The 16842-nt window shown below is 47.2% G+C and overlaps 1 protein-coding gene across 5 annotated transcripts in view; it reads right to left on the bottom strand.

Moving 5' to 3' along the window:
* The window catches only part of CUL1 (cullin 1), a 106415-nt gene extending 94699 nt beyond the window's left edge, over nt 1–11716 (bottom strand). The window contains exon 1 of one of the 5 annotated variants that reach the window (XM_059172153.1): nt 11693–11716. The gene's annotated coding sequence lies outside the window, so the exon portion shown is untranslated. Of the gene's footprint in view, nt 1–9822; nt 9847–10679; nt 10859–10954; nt 11130–11692 lie in introns of those variants that run through there. The other 4 variants (XM_059172151.1, XM_059172152.1, XM_059172150.1 and 1 more) reach the window with 4 other exon arrangements.
* Nucleotides 11717–16842: the final 5126 nt, after the last annotated feature.

The raw sequence follows: 16842 nt of genomic DNA, 5'->3' as shown, positions 1-16842 counted from the left end.
GGTTTTTTTTGGGGGGGGGGCAGGTGAGTGAGGGCTTCTTTTTTTCCTTTTAAATCATGCTCCCTACCCTGACTCAAAACAATCTCCATATCCATAACAAAGGGGAAAATGTGGCAAACTCAAAACACCAGCTTCCCCTAAGAGGATTCTGAAACAGATTTAAACTCCTAGCATCTTCACTTAAAAAAAAAAAAAAAAAAAAAATTAACTGCTTGGGGTCCAGATATTTCTAGTTGCAAAAATTTGTAGTGAAATTTCTCTCAGAAGGTGCACAACTAACCTGTTTTTGTAGTCACCATAAAACTAGTGATTTTTTACGTTATTATTTAAGGGCAGAAGAAACATAAGAGCCTCTCTTGAACCTCTACAATAATTAAGACCCACACAGAAACACGAAAAAAGGGGGCATGTGGATGGCTCCGTGGATTAAGCATCGATCCAGTTCTTGGTTTTGGCTCATGTCATGATCTAAAGTGAGATGGAGCCCAAAGTCAGGCTCTGTGCTGAGCACTAAAGCCTCTTTATGATTCTTTCTCTCTCTCCCTCTCCCTGGCTCCCCTCTGCAAGTTCTCTCTCAAATATATAAATCTTTAAAAAAAAAAAAAAAAGGACACTTCACAAACAACTCAATTTTCTAAAATAAAATTTACACATCAACACTTTGCAAAGAAACCAACTTGTGCAAGGTGTAAGTGCAATGAGCTATAGAAAGCAGCACATTTTAGGATTAATCTTTTGTCAGACCTCACACACTATGTATGTGTTCACTTAGTCTATACTAACACCTTCAATAAAACAAAACCCTCTCCTCCACATTTTGGGGGGAAAAAATCCTCTTTTTAATGTGAAACTGTAGTTCCATTCACTGCTGCCAAGGGAGTCATCTGAATGTGTTTTAAAATTACTTTTCACTACAACTATTAAGGGAATCTTCTGTCCTAGTTACAAGCCCTCACACACACCTTTAATGTATCTACCAAAAAAAAGCACTGTAGATGTTTACCTTACACTACATCGAGACGCTCAAAAGTAAATTTTTGTGTAACATGGCTTGTTGGTTAGTCTGAATTCTTTAACCATAGACATTTCCCAATAATCGGCCTTATCAAAAGAAAATTTCTGGGACGCCTGGGTGGCTCAGTTGGTTGGACGGCGGCCTTCGGCTCAGGTCATGATCCTGGAGTCCCGGGATCGAGTCCCGCATCGGACTCCCAGCTCCATGGGGAGTCTGCTTCTCTCTCTGACCTTCTCCTCTCTCACCTTCTCACGCTCTCTCTCTCAAGTAAATAAAAAAAAAATTAAAATTAAAAAAAAAATAAAAATCTTTAAAAGAAAATTTCTACAGCACAGTTAAAATCTCAAAGTTAACAGAACTCCAAATTGGTTTGGTTTGTTGAAATTCCATTAAATTTTATTGCAGACCCACAGTAGAGCTCGCCGGGCTGTGCCCACAGCTGGACTTGCAGTTGAGCTTCGGGGGAGGGGATGGGCTCCTGGTCGGGGTGGGGGGGGGCAGTACTCAAGAACCAAAAGTGGCGCCCACTCGACCAAATCACCGTGACTCCAATACTCCACCCCCCGGGGCAGGCTCTGGTCACCAGACCCCCAGCAAATCCTGAATACAGGGGAAGGAGCGCGAGGACGTAAAGGCAACATGAAGCTCGGGCTAGAACCAAAACTGAAGGTGCAAGTACAGAGCATCTGGAAGAAAGAACTGGCAAGGCTGCATAGCGCACGGAACACGGACACGAGAGGAACACGCTGAAGTCTCAGATACGATGCCAGCAAGAGAGAAGTTGGACTCTGCTCACGGAGCCAGAGTGGGGAGTCTGAGCAAGTGGAGATGGAAGGCAGGGCAGCAGGACAGAAAGCCTGGAGGACAGTCAGGAGGAGGAGGGTGTGGCGCTCAGGAGGAGGCCAGTAAGCCAACAGTTAGAAGCATCACAGCTGCTTAGCAGAAACAAAACTGCAAAGCCCCAGGGCAGAATTGACTAGAACACAGAACCAAGTCAAGAGCGATCTCCTGAATCTCCATCAGGAGAAGAAAAGATCAGAGAGCAGAGAGCAGTCTCTGCAGGAGCTACTGTCAAGAGATCTTTTGAGAAGAAAAAGGGTGACCCGGCCCAGAACTTTGGGAATCAGCATGCTGCAGCCCCCTCCTTAAAGAGGCCAAACTGCTCTAGAAAAGACAACCCCAAATTCATCTGCTGTCTCCTGGATACACCGTTCACACTCTGGAAACCACAGAGCCGGAAATGCAGAAGAACCTATGTCACACACCAGGAAAGAATCTCGGAGAAGAGAGACATGAAGTCTGATTTTCAGTGGACTGAAATGCTTTTCCAGTCCAGACAGTTAGGAGTTTAAAAAAAAAAAAAATTTTTTTTTGAAATCTCTTTGTAGTTCATGTCATAACAATGTTTTCCAGGCTTTAAAGTAGGTTTAATACGACACCACCAAGACAATGTAAGTGATATACTTTGACTTTGCTGGAGGTCTTCAGCAGTGATTATAGATCCTAAAGCATGCACTTTAAAAATCTGTTTTGGCTACTTTCCGGAACCGCATTTAGGATTCAGACGTGGAATGCAGCGAAGCAGAAATTGTTTCTAGACAACTACACGTCTGACCGTATTCATTAAGATCCTGGTCTCTATGTCACTTCCCACATTGATCCAAAGAACACAAGCACGTCCAGACTCAATCAGTGCTTCACCAAAGATAGAACAAAAATGAACGTGTCGATTTACTAGTACTGCTTGCCACTGCAAGGCGCGTTATCTTTCATGCTATGATTCTAAACTCAGTATGTGTTCTACAAAACAAAACGCGTTCTTTACTCTGGTAGTAAGGCTCGCTTCCCTCAAAGGCTACTGTTAAATGAAGAGTGTACCTCGTTACAGACCCACACGCCCTATCTGACATATGTCCCCTGGAAGATCCAGAGCTCCCTGTAATGGCAACAAACACCAACATATTAAAGGTCCCTCAAGATGCAACCCAGCATTTCCTAAATGTATTTATTCACCCATGTCCCACCCTCATACCTGACAGGTCACCGAACATATGGGACAGATTCGGGTCTCAACAAACAAATGAAAATACTGGAAATGCAGTAACACGTGCAGCAGTCAATGTACAGTAAAGCTGAGCACGTTTGTTATAAAAACAGTGACCGAAAAAGGAACAAACAAAAAAACAAAAGCGAAGGAGGCTTCGCCATCTGAGCGGGGCTCTCTGCAGGATCCGCCTCACCAGACTTGCCCCAGAGCTCGACTGCAGACATGACACAACAACCCACACGCAGCTACGTCCCCGACACACGGAACTCGTGCACGGGTACAACGGAAGGGAGCACTCGGGGCAAACTGCCCAATAGGCTGACGATCTTCACCATCGCCGGGCCCTCCCCGGCTTTGGGTTTTTGGGTCCTCCCATTGACAGTCTTTCTTCACCACAGCGAACAGGAGACACAGCCTGGGGGAGTCCCCGGGCACTAGGAAAACGTGCCGGCACTGGGTGTCCGCGGCTCCCGCCGGCCAGGAACAGAGACAAGGCTTCTGTCCAAGGGGAGGCATTGGCAACAAGCAGAAAGCCGAGGGGGAGCGGCTCCAAGGTCACGGTGTGGGTTCGGCCCCATCTCTGGCTCATACTAAGTGCTGAGCAAATAGTGCTATGATTACACGTTCAGACGGACAAGCAAGGAAATTTCTCATGGATTTTAAGTCTTTAACACAGTGGAAGTCAGAAGAATCCACTCTGGGACTTTCCCTTCTCGATCCTCCTGCGAGCCAAACGCCCCCCAGTCTGGCCAGAGCAGGCTTCCTTCCATCCGGCAGGGAGGGAGGTCTGAGCCCCGGCCTTTCCCTCACGGCCCGACTTTGAGCGGCTCCTCGGTCACACGTAACTATCTCAGTTAGTATCTGGTTAACTGATTTCTACATAGCAGAGGCATTTTATTCCTGGCATTTGGCGCCATACTTCTGTGCACCTCTGCTCATCAGTCCAACGGCATTCCTCATTTGTCATTTAGAACACAGTTCTTAAGTTGATGGTAACATTTCAATTTTCCAAGCTACAGCACAAGGTGTGCCAAAAAAATTTTCTTCCAATTTTTAGCAAATGTATAGGAAGCACAATAGGTTTACAGTCAATCTAGAAACGCACCTACTCATACTAGGAGTTACGAAGTAAGCAAACAACGGTAAGACGTTCACAGTATCACTAAGAAAAGGAAGCTTCCACACTCAAGACGATCGGGCAGTATGGAATTCGGTGTTATAATAAAATATCAAAACATCAAGGAGTTCCAGGAGATGGTTTAACATTAAGATGGTTTCATGGAGGGCACGAGGGAACCCGTCGGATGGAAACACAGGGGAGAGAAGGGGAAGATCAGGCGGCCCTGTCCTCACACACGGGGCACCAGCACGCGCAACAGGGACCCAGCACGCAGGACAGGATCGGCTTGCAAAGCCACGCCCAGGCCACAAGGGCAGGACACCAAGCAGAAACACCTCACTGGCAAGGAGTCCCAGTAGCTATACTGGCCTTTTTTGGGGTTGTTTTTACCAATTACTCCACTGTATTACAGATATATGTGCACTGGAGAAAACTGGAGGAAAAAACAAAAATAAGACTAAACTAAAAATAACTTCTAAATCCACAGCCTGGAGATAATCACTATTCATTTTTTGGTTTAGGCCCTCCACCCCCCCCCCTTTTTTTTTAATGTATATACTCACATACCAACAACCTAAAATTTTAGACATTACATGTATTGTTTTATAGCAGGTTTCGGTCATTTAATATTCACTGAATAGTCATTAAATACAGAACTGCAGAAATGCAAAGTTATCTAAAAATGATGACGTAATCATCCTGAATAGCAAAAAACTGAAAACACATGCTCAAAGAGGGTGTTAAATATGTTTTCTCATGACAAAGTATTAATCTACTAATCAGTTTCTCTCCTAAACTTTAGAAGTAGATTAGCTATTTCAAAGGGCACACAGATCTTCTGTGTGTGTGTCACATATTTCTCTTGCAAAAGTCATACTAAATTACTTTTTCTAGCAACGTGTGAGTAGGCTCATTTCTCCATGCCTTCACCAGAAGTGGTTTATTTTTTAATCTAGGCCAAAATATTTCAGACCAGTATCTCACTAACTGGCATTTCTAGGAGTACTGTGGGTGAAGCCGAAACTTTCTCCAGGTTTCCTGCACCTTCTTTTAACCTTCTGGTTTACAAGCCCTCTTTTTATAATAAGGAAAGTTAAATTGCTTCTAGGTCACAATATCTCTCTCCGTTAGCCACTTGTCCTTATTCTCTTTATGGCATTTTAGCATACAGAAGTTTAATAATTCTGATTTTTTCCACTTTAAACAGTTCCCACTTTTGGTGTCGTGCTGGGAGAGGCTTTCACCATCCTAAGATCATTTGTACTATCTTTTGTTTCTTAAAAACTTAATAAAAAAAAAAGGGGCGGGTTATTAAAAACCACAGAAGCTCACCACCCTAAAATTAGAACCTTTTTATACTATTTTTTTAAAGATTTTATTTATTTATTTGACACAGAAAGAGATCACAAGTTGGCAGAGAGGCGGGGGGGGGGGGGGGGAGCAGGCTCCCCGCTGAGCAGAGAGCCTGATGTGGGGCTCGATCCCAGGACCCTGAGACCAGGGCCTGAGGCAGAGGCTTAACCCACTGAGCCACCCAGGTGCCCCCTTTTTGTACTATTTTAAATGTTTTCATTCACAGATTTTAAATGGCTGCACACGGGGTGTCTGGGTGGCTCAGTGGGTTAAAGCCTCTGCCTTCAGCTCAGGTCATGATCCCGGGGTTGGGGATCAAGCCCCACACCGGGCTTTCTGCTCAGCAGGGAGCCTGCTTCCCCCCTCCAGCCCCCCTCTCTGCCTGCCTCTCTGCCTACTTGTGATCTCTGTCAAATAAATAAATAAAATCTTAAAAAATAAATAAAATGGCTGCACACATTTCATACAACCAGTTTTCCAAAATATTTTCTCACACAGGCCTTTTTAAAAATTGCAACTTGTTCGATCTGAATAGTCTTAAAACGGTTTTACAAATTCTGGCAAGGCCAATGAATCACATCACACCCAATTCAATCAGGGAACTGATGTGACAGTTCAAAGTTCCAGAACCGTTTATTTCTATGCCACCAGTGTCCAAGTACTCTGCTTGAGTGACCACCACTTACTAAAAGACCAAGAAGAGTAAGTTCACGCTTTGTGGTCAAAAGAGTTTTGCGTAATTGATTGTCGTAATGACCAATTATCAGTTACCGATGGTGACAGCATTTTCATTCTGATCTCTTCTCCTCTTCGCACTTTCTTATGAAACACTTCGGAAGCTCTGGTTGTAGCTGGAGCTCTGGAGGGAGGCCCTCCATCCTGTTGTAGAATCACTACCTACTAGGCCTGACCTTAACCACTCAAAGTGTCACCTTTTCCAGCGACACGCTGCAAGGGAGCGCAGACAACGGTACTTACATTTCCCGAAGCTCCGTCAAGATTCTAGGTGTGTGTCTGTTCCTGAACACAGTAGGAGGTAAATGAATGTTGACTCAGCCAGGTAGGCACTAGGCACAGAGGACAGATGTCTCGCTCACATTCCCAGCCCTAACGGAGGTCCGTCGAGTGGGAGAAGTCACAGGGTAAGGTCCTAGGACACTGACCCAGGCAGGGCCTCATGGGGTCCCAGGCAGGGCTCCTAGACCGGGATGGCATGGGACAGGAGGTCAGGGCCTACATGGAGCCTTTTTTGAAGGAGCAGGAGTGTGCCCGGTGATAGAAGGGGCTGCGGTACACTAGACAGAGCAGAAGCCGGAGCGGAAGCAGAAGAAAGATCTGCACGGGGAACCACGTCAGGGATGCTGGGAGCGGAAGCCAGTGAGGGAACTCGGCTTACTTGATCCAGGTTTCCCAAAGGAAAAAAATTTAAATGACTATCAAACCCAGGCTTCACAAGTCGGCTTTTCAAACATGAGTGAGATCGTGCTTTTAGAAGAGGACAGTTTTTCAAAGGCTATTAAAAGCAATGATATTCCCACGGAATCCACACACTCTGAAGGCCTAAAGAAATCTTAAAATAGTATCAATTAAAAACCTTGTTATTTTACAAGTGAGGAAATACAGGCCCAACAAAGTTAAGCTCAAATTAGACCCCAGGTCTTCTCTACCAGGCAAAATGTTCTATGCAAAATGTCCCAAGCAAAAATAAATGAATAACTAACATATATATGGCTGGAAAATATCTGTATGAATAAAAATTAGCATCATTAAGTATCATAATTCTGATTATAGCACGCATTATTAAATGCATGTGTTATAAACAGGAAGCTGAAAGGCCTTAGTAACAGAATATAGTTAAGGGTTTTACTCAAATTTGATTTTTCATTTAATGTTTACTCCTCTGTTCTGAGAAGCAAACACACTTTTCACTGAAAAACTATCAGGTCTCGAAAAAAAGGGCAAAGTGAACCTAGAATTGGCCCTTAAAAATGGTACACTCTTTTCTCTAGGTATATCTAAAAGATAAAGTTCAAAACAAGCCCATGGTTCCCCAAAGCCATCCTGTTCCAGACTGACTCAGCTGCTGAAGACAGAAGGCCTGTGGCCTTGGGAACGCTCTAGGGCCAAAACAGCCAGGAAGAAAAACACAAACACATAACTAAGTTTTGGGGGCCCTCATTTTTAATATGAAAAATGGCAAGTAACAACTCCTCCATTTAAAGTACCTTCATGGGGCGCCTGGATGGCTCAGTGGGTTAAAGCCTCTGCCTTTGGCTCAGGTCATGATCCTAGGGTCCTGGGATCCTAGGGCAGCAGGGAGCCTGCTTCCCCCTTTCTCTCTTCCTGCTGCTCTGCCTACCTGGGATCTCTGTCAAATAAATAAAATCTTTTTAAAAAATAAAGTACATTCATTTTGGGGCACCCAGCTGGCTCAGTTGGGAGGACACATACCTCTTGATCTCAGAGTTGTGGATTCTAGCCCCACGATGGGTACAGAGATTACTTAAAGAAATAAAAATCTTGAAAAAAAAAATAAAGTACATTCATTTTAATTTTCCATCCTGAAAGAAAGGCACACTAAGCCTGCTGGGTATATTGGGAGTGAATTTCTGAACAAAGGCCCTCAAGGACCCAAGAATGGTCTCTCCAGTGAGAGGCCACATCCCATTCTGGCCTCACAAGTGGGTGTGCACTGGCTCCAGACAGGGAAGAACCTCAGCTACCAAGAGATTTTATTTCAAAAGCAAGGCTGTAATGCTTAACCCGGGGAAAAATACTTCAACCTTTTGCGAAAAACAGAACAAAACAAAAGCTGCACCTTAAAATGAGTTCTGAAGGAAAACAAGATAATTCACGTTTTGCCACTTGTTTTCTTACCACTTTCCTGGATTTCCATAGCTAAAAAAAACCTGAGCATTTTTTGTTTTGTTGTATTCGATCCTGGGGTTTTTAACAGCAATTATAACAAAACCTGCATTTCTTACCAATATTAAGTGTTTTCTGCAGCCCACATCACAGGCGGTCAAACACTGGGGCAATTATTCCAGATTTAGTCATTTAGAAAAACAACTTGAGGTACCAAGTTCTATGCTACTTCCGGGATGCAAAAATAAGGCATATCCCCTACCTTCAAGGAATTCAGAGTCTGACATGTATAAAGGCTGTAATGACAACAGTAAGTTAATTACCCCTAGAAGACAATATTCAGCAAGAGGCAAAGGAATTCTAGGGCCTGTCATATCAAAGCAAGGAGCAGAATCAGCCCAGCCATTCATGTGTCCCTTAGGCCTCTTGATGTGGCCTCCCAGACATTAGGACTGGGAGCCATGGCTGTGAAGACTTGAGCATGGAGCTGACAGAAGGAGGGTACTGTAAGTTAAAACCCTAGTGTATCTACAGTTTTTCGAAACTTTCCTTTTTGGCAAAAACGTTTTTTAAAAAATGGTGCCAACGAGGAAAAAAAAAAGTTTAATATTTTCAGAGAGTAATCCAGCCAGCCCTCTCAAACTTAATGAGCAGTCTCCTGAAACCTCCAAAAATGGGCATAGTAGGGTTAAAGCTTGCATGTTTTGTTATTGGAAATGCCACGCGACTATTGGACTTACCATAGAAAGCAACAAACAGCACTTCAAAGTAAAAAGAAAAAAAAAATCTAGTATCCAAGAACCCTTCCTGAACAAAGAAAGTCCAAATTTCTTTGAAAACAAAACAACTAGTTTTGCTTTTCAAACCATTTTTTCTTATCTTGCTACACAAGCCATGAACTCCCCAGGATTTCAGAAAATCAGGTAAACAAGGCGGCCACAAAATGAAGTGTTAAAACTGCTGCGGAGTGTTAGGATAGGGTTAGGTCCTAGGAACTCTGGGCTCAAAGTAAAAGTGAATTTAGTTCCCCTGTCACTCCGATAAGCGCGATTCAAAAGCTGCGCGACCACCGCCTCCGCTCCCAACTCTGTCTGACATGCCACCCCAAGGAAGGGCAATTACACACGGCAAATAAAGAACCTGAGTAAGTTAACTGCAATTCCGCATTTGCACACTTAGCACTAACCCCAGCTACGAACTAAAAGCAACACCAGTGATCCAATCGGAAAAGAGAATCCTGTTTTTGGCAAAGAGCTCGCTGAAGAGAGAAAACCCTCAACTTTGAGGATCAGTCTCAACGAATGTTCATAAAGCACTTCCCTCTCGCTTAACCATTTCGTCCACGGAACCCAGCGCGGCACAGGTGGCGGATCGAGGCTCGCGGCGACCCCGCCCCACGCCGGCCGCCCGCGCCCGGGTTACCTGCGGGGTCAGCGCGCGCTCCCGCCGGGCGCGGGGCCGGGGGCGCGCCGAGGCCCGGCCCCACTCGCGGGTACCGGGGGGCTCCCTCCGTCCCGTTCGGCCGCCGCACTCGCATGGCTGCGCGCCCCCCGGTCCGCTCCCCCGAGAGAACGGGGCAAAGGGGCGCCTGTTACCCAATAATAGCGACCTGCACAGTCGCAACAAAGCAGGCGGGACCCCGAGAGCCGCGGGCGGGGAACCGGAAAGCAGAGCCCGGCTCCGCGGCTTCTCCTGCGCGCGAACCCAGTACTTTCTTGAGAGCACGAGTCGGGGCGGGGGGGGCACGGGGGACGAGCGGTCCCCAGGGGGTGGGGGAGAAAGGGCACCAGCCAGGGCGCCCCGAGGGGTCGCCGCACAGGAGGGGCCGAGACGCGCACGCCCGGGCTGCCCCGGGCCGCTCGCCCGGCCCCGAAGCCCCGGCCCGGTGGCGGCCGGGCGAGAGGCCGGCGCCACCAGGCCGCCGCCGCCGCCTCGGGCGCGATGAATCGGGTTTTTTTTTTTTTCCTCCCCCCCAGTGCGTAGTCCAGGCCTGGCCGCTCCAAGCCCGCGTCCGGGGCCGCGGCCCAGCCAGGCCCGAGCCGGCCGGGGTGACTCAGGGCCGGGCCCCGCTCGCTCCCCTCCCAACCCAGCGTCCTCCGCCCACGAGTCCCCCGGCCCGGCCGCCATTCCGCCCCGCTGCGGCTCGCCTCGGCGGCTCAGGCCTCGCCGGGCGCCTGGGCTCGGCCGCCGCGGCCCCAGTCACTGCGACACCGCGGCTCCGACCCGGGCCTGCGCCGCCGCCGCCGCCTGCCCTCGGCCCCCGCGCCGCCGCCACTCACCCGCATTTTCCTGGTGCCTAAAGGGCTCTGGCGACGTCTCCCCCGGGTCGCTGAGCCCGGGCGCCGGTTAAATCCCCGTCCCGCCAAGGTCTGGCTGCGTCCCTCAGCCGCCGGGGCCGCCCCGCCTGGAGCTGCGTGCGACACGGCTCCCGCCTCCTCCTCCTCCCCTGCCCGCCCGCCGGCCCTCCTCCCGCCGCCGCCGCCGCCGCCGCCGGCACCACGCAACCTCCGCCCTCTCGCCTTTCCTCCTCGGCTCCCCGCCCTCCCGGCCTCACCGGCTCCGGCTACCGTGGGGGAGACGCTGGTGGGGGAGGGCCGGAACGCACCGCCATCGGCGTCCGGGGCGGGGGAGCCGGGAAACCGTCGCCGCCATCTCCCCACAAGCCCGAGGCGCGGGAGGGGCCCGGAAACCTCCCGCCCGGCGCGGCCCCGGCCCCGGGGTCGCCCCCCGCACCGGCCGAGGCTCCGCGAGCGGGGCGTGTTTCTACCTGAAAGCCCGCGGCCCCTGCCCCTGAGCGCCCGCGCCAGCCGCGGCCGGGCGCGCCGGGTCCTCCTCCGGGTTTTAGAGCCTTCCCTCGCCTTCGGGAGCCTGCGAAGACCCGGCTTCCCGCCACTTCGGACCTAGCGAGGAGGGGGTCACCTTTTTAGGTTGGGGGCACCAGCCTCTGGAGAAACTGCCCCCAAAACACCCTGAAAGAGAGGGTCTTGCCCCTCCCCCCGTCCCTGTCCGGGGCGCGCACACCCCGCACACCGGGAGCCAACGTGGAACACGACCCCGAGCGCGCCGCGTGGAAAAGCCGCCCGCAGCATCCCCGACGGGGCCGAGGAGCGAGGCAGGGACCGACCAGCGGCCCCGAAAACCAGGCACAGACTTCCAAGAAAAACGTGTAGTGGGTTCTCGAGCCCCTTTGCACCTGCAGGCCGTAGCAGTCCGTACCGGGAAGCCGGAGCTTACCGGTCGGTGTGTGTCTCCCTTTAAAACCGTTTCCAAAGGGAAACCCAGCCAGGCTTACCTGGGTAAACTCTTCAACTCTTTTTTGGCAGATAACGAAGAATCACTTTAGCATTAATCTTCGTAGAGACAAATCAAGAAGACAAGGATTGACATGCGTGGATGGTAGGAGAGGGCTAAAATGTTTTCCCCTGTAACCTCTGGTGGTTAATGACATTCACTTGAAATTAACTGTCACTTGGGTACTTGAAATACTCTAAATACTCATTTCGGCAGCACAGACGGCCACTGGGCTTCCTAGAGTGACAGAGGGTGGGGAAAGCAGGAACTTGCCCCGCACTCAGTGAGGGGTTCCCGCTTTTAATACCGTGGCTCCCAGCACACCAGGAGGCTGGCCAATTCCGGGAACAAGCGAGGAAGGATTGCCAATGATCCTATCTGGGCAACAGATGTGGCCAATGTAACTTCCTGTTTTGCTTCAAACCAAAACAGGACCGAGATTCTAGTAGGCTCTTGGGGTAGAAATCCTAGGCCCAGAGCAGAAAGCTGTCCCCAGAGTCCACAGTTTACCCTGAGTAACCTGGGTTTCCCTTAGAAGAAACATCCCACTGGCAGTATGCGGTTCCTTCGATTGAAATGTGGTGGTTTATAACACCTAAGTGCCTTTAGAAGTATTGCATTTCGCCGAAGTGTGTAATCTCAGCCTGTGCAAGGGGTTAACAATTCTTGGTTTATATCCCAAACTTATAAATAACCTTGTTGAAAGAACACTTACATATACTTAACAACTTTTTGTGGGCACAGGGTAAGACTGAAGGTAAAAATGGAAGGCTTCTCCCCGTGGATGATGTTTTCCACTATATATGGCTTCATTTATATCTTCATTTCTTCGCCATTGCTGGAACCTGAGCTTTCCTCCGACAACGGTCTGTCTCCTCTTCCCTAACCGGTGTTCTTCAGCGTTACCATTCAATACGGTCTCCTTGTCTGCGACCTCCCGCGGCTAATATACCAGCTGAGCGGGCCAGCTCTCCCTTTACTGTTTGTTTATCCATTCTTTGTTTTTCTTTGATAGAAAGAAGTATTTCATGCCTCTATGCTACCCACTCCCTGCCTCAGTCCTGGTTGTTAACTGCCTTCTGTCCTTTACTCTCCACCCATCTGCCTCATCCTTCTCAGCAGCTGGACGATTCCATTGGCTTTCCCGCCACTTCGCAACCAGCCTGCACCTTTCCCACTTCTACTCTGGGCAGGTAACCTAGCCTTAGACCTAACGGAGCCAGAGCATCTCGTCTCTTTCAGCTCCAGAAAAATCCTTCCTCCATCTTTCTCCGCCACCTCAGCAAAACTGATGTCCCTCTCTCAGAGGACACAGAGTTTGGAGGGACGATTACCTGGATAGAGGTTAGAATCAAAATCCAAAATAGTCTCAGACTAGAATATTAGGGCAAAGCCAGTGAAATAAAATAGAACTTAACGAGTCTAAAGCAATATGATGAAGTTCAAAAAGCCCCAGTTTTAGATTTAGGCAGACTCTCATTTATATTCCGACTCAAACGATCTTCTCCTCCAGTTAAGTCAACTGTTAAATGCGGATAAAAATACCTACCTCTTAAGGTTGTTGGGAAGGATAATTCCTTTATGAACCCAGCATAATTCCTAAAACCCTAGGTATAAGTTAGCCTCTCTTTCCTTGTCTTCCATAAAGTGTGTCCCATTTTCCAAGTCCCAGGGGCCTGAAAACTGAAAATTCTGACATGTTTACCTTATACCCCAGAGCCGGTCAGCATCCTAGAGAAATCCTCTGTGTTATTGGGCTCGGCCTATGAGGGCAGACATTTTCATAATCATACCCATCTTCCAGCGAAGAATCCTAGGACTCAGACAGTAGACACTTTGCTCCAAATCACTGAGCGTGGTCAGTTGGCATAACCTGATCCAGTGACTCCCAGGTCCACACTAAGGATAGATTCCCACACCTATATTGTTCCTTTCACCTTCTAAATGGTTTTTCTGGTTCTGATCTCTTGACTATCCTTCTAGCCTACATGGTGACTGACTACAGAGGGTTCTTTCCTAGCTGATGCCCACCCCCACCATTGTTCATAGGGTTTGGTCCAAGTTCTGACCGGGCATTTATTTAAGGTTTACCATAATCTTGTCCTAACTTACTTTTCCAAGTTTATTTCTAGCCTCCTCCCAAAAGGAAGCCCCAGCTTCACCCAGTCTTGTTGGGCCTCCCATTGGCTCACAAATACCAGTCTTAAATCACTGTTTATGAGAGCTCACTTCCTCCCTTAGCAGAAATAGTTCCCTCTTCCTTTCATACATTTGCAAACCCTGCTTTCTTTTTGAGATCCAGCTCACATCCCCTTTCAGGAAGCCTATGCTGCACCTTCTATCTCGGCTTTTCTGATCTCTTCCTAATTGTCAACTTATCACATATGCCTTTAAACTGGATAGTCTGTGCCTTGGGTCATGCCGTAATTCCTAAAGTTCACCAGGCCCCTCAGCATTCTGCCTGAAGAACACTGATCAAATGAAGGAGTACTGTTGTACTGTTGTTTACTGATCAAATGAAGGAGTACTGTGTCACTTGACTGGCGCTAGGAGCTATTATTTCTAAGACATGAGTAAGAAACAGAGCCATCCGGTGAAAAACAAATTCATTTAATGGGATAGTTCCCAAACCTGTCTTTGCTTCAGAATCACCCGAGGACTTGAATACTGATTTCAGGGCTCATTCCAGATCTACTGGGTCAAAATTGGGTGGGCAGGAACAGAGAGGGAACTTGAAACTGCCAGAGTTTATATCTTAGCTTTACTAATTACTGGCTAACATTAAGCAAGTTACTTAACCTCTCTGTGCTTCAGTTTCTTCGTCCAGGAAAAGGGAGTGATAATTATACTTTATATGAGGTTGTTGGGAATTAAATGCTTAATAAACATAATCTATGATGATGATGATGATGATGATAATGATGATGAAGGAATTATCCAGGGTTAGTCTGGTGACCTGAGTTTTGGGAAACACTGATTTAATAATGAATCACTCCTTCCTCTGCTAAAGTTTCGAATGTTATGACCTTAAAACTTGGTATCAGCGGTATGACATATTACCATAAGTCTTACTTGTCTTGACAAGGTGTTTTTTTTTTTTAATTTATTTATTCATTTAACAGAGAGGGAGAGTATAAGCAGGGAGAGCAGCAGGCAGAGTCGGGGAGCCAGGAGCCCGATGTGGGACTTGACCCCAAGACCCTGGAATCACCCCCTGAGCCAAAGGCAGCCGCTTAACGAACTGAGCCACCCAGGCATCCCAACAAGGTGTTTTTTAAGGAAGAGGAGCCAAATGAACAGTTTTCCGTTAAATTTGTTTATTGAATCCATGTCACGCACTGTACATTATGTGTGATTTTTGGAAAAACTAATTCCTCTTAGAAAACAGCGACACTGCTGTAACTACACAACTAATTTAACCAGCTTAGTATTCAAAGGAAGCAGGAAAGAGATGAAATAATATCATAACTCCCTCCACTTAGGACAATGAGTCAAATTCTTTTTAAAGAGGCAGACTTTTAAATTCTTTGCTTTCATTCTTTAGAAAAAATTTTAAAACTCGTTTTGGTCCACCAGATGCCAAATCAACAATATTTTAATGATACTAAAGGTAAGTGTAGATAAATTGGGAAGCAGAGATTTGCTTCCTGAAGTGGCAAACCTAGTAAGTCTGATTGAGAACCCTGGATGTGTAGCCCCATCTTTTCAACATGGCCTACATCAACAAATACACAAAAACCTTGTTTTGATTACCTGTAATTCACCAAGGATTTGTAGTATCCTCTCTTTAAAGACTTAAATAGTTCTGGGAGAGTAACAGGGTTTGAGAGTCATTCAGAGGTCAGGACTAACTAGTTCAATCAGATTGCTTTCTTTCTAACACAGGTTCATAGCACCTCAAGAATGAAAAGTTTGGGGCAAATCAGTTTCGGGAGGAACACAAGCTCCTCATGGCAGGCTGGAGGCCTTGGGTCCAGAACTTTTGGGAAGAGTTTCTGTAAGTAAAGAATAGAATGAGGAAAGAAAATGGAAGTGTTTAAACATCCTCTCTGTCCAATTTCAGATTTTACATATTAAGAAGTCCTAGGCCTCTGGTTTTGGAGACCCGTAATATAGGAAATATTATTGTAAGATAGTCATGAGTTAGGAAAGTCTTCAAGGTCGGACTTGGGAGACCTGACCACCATTGTAACATTCTGTTAGGTTGGATCATATTAAATGACAACTCCTTTTCAAATGATCCAACCTAATCTCTACGAGAATTATTCGGAGTTCCAAAAAAACTGTCCCCGATCACTTCTTCCAGGAAACTTTCTGTGATCAGCCCCATTCCCACATGTGTATGTGGGTCCCCAGAGGTGCCCCTCTTTTGTGACTCCTTTTATACCACACACTGACTGTTATGAAAGGGTTTGTTAATATTGCATTATAATATTTCCTTTTCTCCATCTCCTACTCCCTCACAGGCTGTGAGCTCCTTGAATTCAGACACTGGGTCTTTTATTACCTTATCTCTAATACTTATCCTAGTGCCTGGCTTACAACATACCCAGAGAATGGTTGGAACCCAACTCACAGTTAGGGTGGTTTAATGTCTGAAACCCAATCGTGTGACCTTCCTGCTCAAAGAAACAATTCTCTGTGTCCTACCCTAAGAATGACAAACACTTCATTCCTAATATTTAAACACGCTCTACACTTTGGCTTCCACAGATTGATGGATATTTATACATATCTTCTACATATCACGCCAAATCCAAACAGGGCTGCCATAAATGCTCAGAAGGCTCCATGCATTTCTCCATGTAACTACACCTTCCCATTCAACTGCATTTCCCAAATACAGTCCGCCCCCCTGGGCCTACCTTAAACACAATCCCTGCAGATAACTTTTCCGGCTCTTCTGCCCGATGGTGAATTCCACCCCTCCCTCACACTGGGTAAGCTTCTTGAGGCCATTCTTAACCAAATTTGTGTCCCTGTAGGACTATATCAGTCAAGATTCTTCCAAGAAACAGAACCAACAGCATGTATATATAGAGAAATCTACATACCGATGGGAGAAATGGGAGAGAGAGATCATAAGGAATTGCCTCATGTGATTATAGAGGCTGACAAGTCCCAAATCTGCAGGGTGGGCCAGCACGCTGG

The sequence above is a fragment of the Mustela lutreola genome, chromosome 4 (assembly GCF_030435805.1).
Source record: "Mustela lutreola isolate mMusLut2 chromosome 4, mMusLut2.pri, whole genome shotgun sequence".
In the NCBI taxonomy this organism is placed as follows: domain Eukaryota; kingdom Metazoa; phylum Chordata; class Mammalia; order Carnivora; family Mustelidae; genus Mustela; species Mustela lutreola.
The sequence above is the reverse complement of the archived record's forward strand: the minus strand, read 5'-3'. Positions and strand labels throughout refer to the sequence as shown.